The sequence below is a fragment of the Calypte anna genome, chromosome 1, assembly GCF_003957555.1.
Source record: "Calypte anna isolate BGI_N300 chromosome 1, bCalAnn1_v1.p, whole genome shotgun sequence".
Taxonomy (NCBI): domain Eukaryota; kingdom Metazoa; phylum Chordata; class Aves; order Apodiformes; family Trochilidae; genus Calypte; species Calypte anna.
In genome coordinates this window covers 84,637,157-84,643,287 of record NC_044244.1, presented here as the reverse complement: position 1 = coordinate 84,643,287, position 6,131 = coordinate 84,637,157, and positions in this window count along the sequence as shown.

The window sequence follows — 6,131 nt, the reverse complement described above, 5'->3', positions numbered from 1 at the left end:
ATCATCCACCCAACAGGCAGATTAAAGGTGATTCAGAGCATATTGTGAAAATTGAACTCTCAGCTTTACAGTTTTTAGGTGGTTTCTGTCCCTTTAGCTCGCAGATGGCTCGGAGTCATAAAACCTAAACAGTTCTTAGGACTCAGTCTGCACGTTTTTCAAACCCTAGTCCAGTCATTTTAAGAAATTACTTGGCTCAGTGAAGTGCAGATCTGCCTCCAGAGCATTTGCAAAGCAAAAAGGAGATTTTGGCACTTGTGTCTTACTGTGTATATTTTTCCCTTGACAGACTTCGCTTTTTTTTTTTTTTTTTTTTTTACCCAAGTCTCACAAATCTCAGTGGCAACACAAATTGTGCTATGAAAATCCTGCATTTTCCAGCAAGTCTGGAGTTGTAGCAATTTACCATTTTTTTTTTAATGGAGCCTTTTAAATGTAACATGCCAGGGGAAAAACAAAACAAAACAAATCGTTGAAGTGCTCAGGATATTCATTGCTATTAAAATGCCTATTTCTAATACTAAAAAAAAAACAATCAAACAAAACATTAAGCCAGTTGAACTGCATTTGGATTAAGCTGAGATTAACACTGGCATGCCCTTGTTAAGGGTTAATGCTTTCCTCTGGAGGAGGCCAGGGAGACAGTCTGTGCATATCATAACTCCATGTGCATTTTAACACACCTACCCAGTGCAGTCACTGCAGAACTATCAGCTCTGATGAAGGTTTTATTGCCTTGCTTAAAGCTTTTCCCCACCATCTGCAGGCTCAAAAGGGGAGTCTCCACAGGAAAGTGTAAGAGCATGATTAAAAGTGTCATTATTACCACTGTAGCTCCCCCTGTGATGTTGACAGTAGAGTGATGTAGTTATTAGAACCCAGATGCTTGGGCACCTGTTTTGAAAACACCCTGTATTCTCTTGCTGGCACTGCTATTAGATGTTTGAGGAGCCAGAGTCTGTCCTGCTGTGTCTGACCATGGGCAGGTGGCTTAGGTTATCTTGGCTCACCCATTGCCATTTGGCTAAGCCAGAGTCTGAAGCAATTGCCAAGGCAATGGAAGGTAAAGTATCTTGTGGCTGCTTCTCTTACTCCTGCTGTGTTTTGTGCTTGTTTCTTAACTGGATGCTGTTGGGAGAAGGAAAATGGCAAAAAATGGTGAGCAGAGTTGGAGTGTCAGCTTGCTAACAGCCATTGAGGCAGTCTGAGTTTACAATGTGTGCTTGAGACTGAGCTCTTCTTTTCCCATATTCTCTTGCTTGTAAGATCTAGAATGATTACAAATCTGCTGAGTTTCTCCGGCATCCTACTTCCCCAGCAGTAGCCTAAAACTTTGGTTTTTCTATCATATATGCTTCTGTTCACTCAGTTTTGTGCCAAAGTAGGCCTTCTCCCTCACCTGTCCCTGAGCATTTATGTGACTGTCCTGCTGCAGAGGATTAGCATCCCACTGCTGAGACCAGACACTCCACGTGAAATTAATTCAGATGTTTCTGTCATTCAACAAGCTGATACCAGCCCTTTCCCCTTTGTCAAACTGGAAAAATGAGCAAAAGGAGTTATCCCCTTTCTTTGGCCTCTCTGGGATGAATCTCTTGGCACATCTGCGACCAAGCAACCAAATGAATCTGAAACTCATTTGCACCTCTAAGCATATTACAGAAATTCTGGAATATGTTGATTCTGGCTGAACAGCAATGGATCCAGGTGACTTCTGTTAGCAAATGTAGTCGTGGGTGAGTAAGGGAAGTGTTTCAGCTGTGTTTGAGAGAAAGGGTAAGAACTAATTTAGCTGGACCAGCTCAATTTGTGATTCCCCCAAGTGCCAAGGAGGGTGAACACCAATACCTTGCCTGGACTTCTAAGGCAACTGCTCCACTGGCTTTTCTTCAGTCTCCTACAGAAAAGAATCAGTCCTGAGTTAAAGGATAAAAAAATGGCTGAGTATATAGACCATCAATGTGCAGCCTCTGTGCTAGGATGTGGATGAGCCAAAGCAGCCCTGAGCCATGCTGGAGTAGCAAGAGGTGAATGATCCTGCTGCTGCAAGCTGTTGTTTCCCTCCAATGCTGAATGAAAGATGTCTTATGCCTCAGTGTTGGAACACGGAGCCCTCTTAGCTCATATGCTTAAAACTAAAGCAGAGTGTGTGGGGCAGGGGAGAGGTTGTTCTCCTCTAATCCCAGAATCAATGGAGCACTTTCCTCCAGCAGAAGGGGGAAGGTGCTGTGTAAAGGTTAAGGACTGCAGAGATTAAAATTCTACAGCACCAGGCAGCACAGCCTCTGCCTCCTTCAAATACCAGGTGGATTTCTGATAAGCAGTCGACTACTTGACACTGCAGTCCCTCTAAAATATTTTAAACGGCAAAACCACTCACTACATGTATACCTGAAAAAATGCCAAGATTCCTAATGCAATTTAGGCATAGCTATGGGGGAGGTGGCTTTGCTTGGAAGGACATCATGTACAAAAAGGAGGGGAAGGGGATTATATCAGATGATCCACAGCAGCCTGTCTGCCAGCACAGCATCTGGTTTTAATTGGCTAATCAGATCCTGTTTGAAGCCTTTCTCAGCTGTGCTTCCCTTGAAAACCATAGTCCTCCTCCAACTGAGGCAGGACTGCTTGTGATTACAGTGTGGTTAGCACAAGAGCAGCAAAACTCAGTGTGGTGTGTGCTCAACACTTTCACCGAAATGTTAGGAGAAGGAGCCCTTACTCTGAGGAAGATGTAGGCAGCAGAGCCTCTTCTCCGTTACTATAATCTACTGGAGGAGTCTTATTCTCCCCTTTCTTAGGGATGAGGAGAAAAAAGAAGATTAAGTACCCTCTCCTCTGCTCTGGAAGGAAGACTGACTGAGGCATCAAGCAACAGTTCAGTCTCCTCTGAGACTGATGTTTCTGGGTGGAACTGGTTTTAGGAGTGAGATCTGACTTTGTAGCCAGTCAGTAATAGCACAAGTGGCCTGAGCAAGGTCCTGGAAAAATAATCTGGAGAAATCTGGGTAATGGGTGTAAATTGGAGCACAGGAGGTTCAAGTTGAATATTCGAAAAAATTTTTTTACTGTAAGGGTGACAGAGCCCTGGAACAGGCTGCCCAGGGGGGTCGTGGAGTCTCCTTCACTGGAGACATTCAAAACCCGCTTGGACACGTTCCTGCACGATGTACTCTAGGTGGCCCTGCTCTGGCAGGGGGGGTTGGACTAGATGATCTTTCGAGGTCCCTTCTAACCCCTAGGATTCTATGATTCTATGATTCTATGAAACTGTCCCTGGACAAGAGACCTAAACCAGTGTACACGCTGACAAGCCTGCACTGTTGTCTATGATAGTCAGCATGGTCCTGAGTGGTCTCTGTATACAGCTGGATTGCAATCTGCATATGTGGTTTTCCAATCACTTGTTAAGGGAGATGTGGGAAAATGTGATGAGCTTAATCTCAGTCCTTTGAGAATGTCCTCTGACTCTCTGAGAACTGACATGAGTAGCAAACACTCAGAAGAAAGGCTCAGCATGGCTATTTTGCTCTTGCTGAGCTGTTCAGATATTTTCAGAAAGCAATTAAAAATAATTTTAAAGTTGCTGATAAGAATGACTGATTTAATTGTCTGTATTTTAATGATACCCTAGAGTGGTATACTCACCACCTCTGCTTGGACCAACTGGGGCATTTGTCACAGAGCAGTAGATGTCCTGTTTTGTGCATTTTTTCCCAGGAAAACCCATGTGCCTGGTGCCTTCAGGAAAGGTGGTTACTGGGCACGACTGGAAATGTTTCTGGTGGCAAGGTCTTAATAGTTACTATAAGCTGCAATTCTTGCCTAACACATAGACACACCATCTCCTGAGTAGTTCGTGCAACTGAGCTGTAACCTGACCCCTGCTTGAGGGGTGGGGGTAAAGATTCAAATGTGGCTGTGCTAATGATCAACAGGATCATAAACGATTGAGTTTTGTTTGTAGGACCACTTTGGCTTCTAGCATGGCACTGTGGCAAACTTGCCCCTACCATAAAGCAACACAGCACGAAACCTGACAAGTCTATTGGTACATGAGTGTCCTGAGCTGGGGGTTAGGTGCCCATCCCACAGAACATGCCAGGTGTTGGCTGTGCAGCTTACCATGCTCATTTCCTAGAAAGGGCTGATAATAAACTCTCTTTCACATTCTCACAAAAAGGTTTGCGCAATAAGGAGCTCTTAACTTGCATGGTTTAAAAGGTTAATGAGAGCAGCTGGCTGGTGTAACAGCTTGGACACACTTAGGCATTGCTAATAGTTTGGCAGGAAAAGCCATATTTACATCATCTGAACAGGTTTGCTTATTCACAAGCAAGATGTTACCCTGTCTGCAGAGAAAGGGCATTTCAAAGGTGGCTTTGCTTATCAAAGACTAACACAATATCATTGCAAGAAAAGGGAAATTGCTACATGGCCCCTTGACTGGCTGGCATTTGTTAGCTTTCCTGGTTCTCTGGCTTGCTGACCCATTGGCATCCTCCTCATTGGTTATTGCTGAGCTGGGTTTCTACCATAGCAGTGAACCACCATGTGCCTGCTGGGTTGAACATGAGGAAAATGGAAGAAGCAATTTGGGACAGGTGAATCAATACCAAATGAACCTACTCAGTAGGAATCAGGAGCAATAACAGGCTAAGTGCAACCAAACTCTGCCCTCAGAATCACATATGTCCTGGGTGGCTTCAGGAGTTCCTTTAGGTCTTTGGGCCACCTCCTCAACAGGCTGCGAGTACTTGGACATAAGGCAGCATCAGGAGATCCTTAAACAGAGTCACTGAACCAGCCTGTTGTGCTGGTTCAGTGGCAAGTGCTGGCAAGTGCTCGCCCATGCACAGAGGAGTGGAGAAAGGAACCTCAGACCTCGAGGTCACTTGAATCTGCCACCATCAGTAAGTAAAACTTAATCAGACCAGCCCTTCAAACCCTTTGAGTCTGCAAGGGGATGAAAAACTGACAGAAAACTGTTGGGCATAGCCAAAACTCTCCCTGAGAGCACCCTGCATGCAGGCCAGGGGCAATGCCCATTTTCTGGTCCCCCTGGACTTCAGAGGGCTCTTCCAAAGGGGGCTGGAGATTGTGACATTTCAGGATCGTCAGCCTCTCTGATTTGTCATGAAAACTCATCCAGAAGCTCATACACACAGTCAGTCTGAAATGTGAACTTGGTAAGGTGTTACTGAGCAGAGACCAGCTGATGGTCAACAGCATGGTCAGAATGGTAACACTGAACAAGAATTTCTGTAGAGTTCAAAGCCATAAGAAAGATCACTACGCAGAAGACGTGCTGTGCTATGAGAGCAGACAGGAGCATTGTATATCTACATTTCAAAAACACAAATGTATTTTACAATACTGGTAGGACAGCTGATTTTGGCAGATCCTAATTAAGTAATTTTGTTGAAGGGAAATACTCCATGTCCCATCTCAGGAGCTTTGTTTGCACTTGAGCATCTCTTTGAACATAACTCTGTTAGGGCTGTATACCAAAGCACTTTTGAGAGGCTCATCCAGGAATAGTTTTTTGTTTTGTTTTTTTTCATAACATTTTAAACCAAAACAACTGATCACCCAGCACAATATGTAGGAATGTTCTGCAGCCTGGCTGGCACAGTAGCAGCCATTGGTGGGAGCTGCTCATATGCCAGGGCAGCAGAGCTTAGGGGCATGGGATGGGTGCTCAGCACAACAGAGTGTACTGAGACCTGAATAAAATGGTGCAGTTTGTGCAGATGGAGTCTCCATGAGCAAGATGCTCTTTTAGACATTTTCAAGAGCCACTGATGCAGTTAGGTTCATTCTCTTCAGCCACATCACATTTAAACATTTCACTCTGTGCACTGTATCACCACTGTTATCATTATCAAGCAAAACTGGTTAAACAGTTATTACAGAGGCAACAGTGCAGAAATATTTCATAACTAGCAATGAGCCTTCAAAGCAAGTCACTAAAAACAGACTCTGCGACTGCCCGCTGCAAATCCCACTGTTCCCTCCTGCTCCCTCCTCCAGTGGCCTATTTCCAAGGGGATCAAAGAGCAGAGGAACAACACCTGGGTTGGAAAGGCATGACAGTGTTTGCTGTTGGATGCAAGTTTTTTTTTTTAATT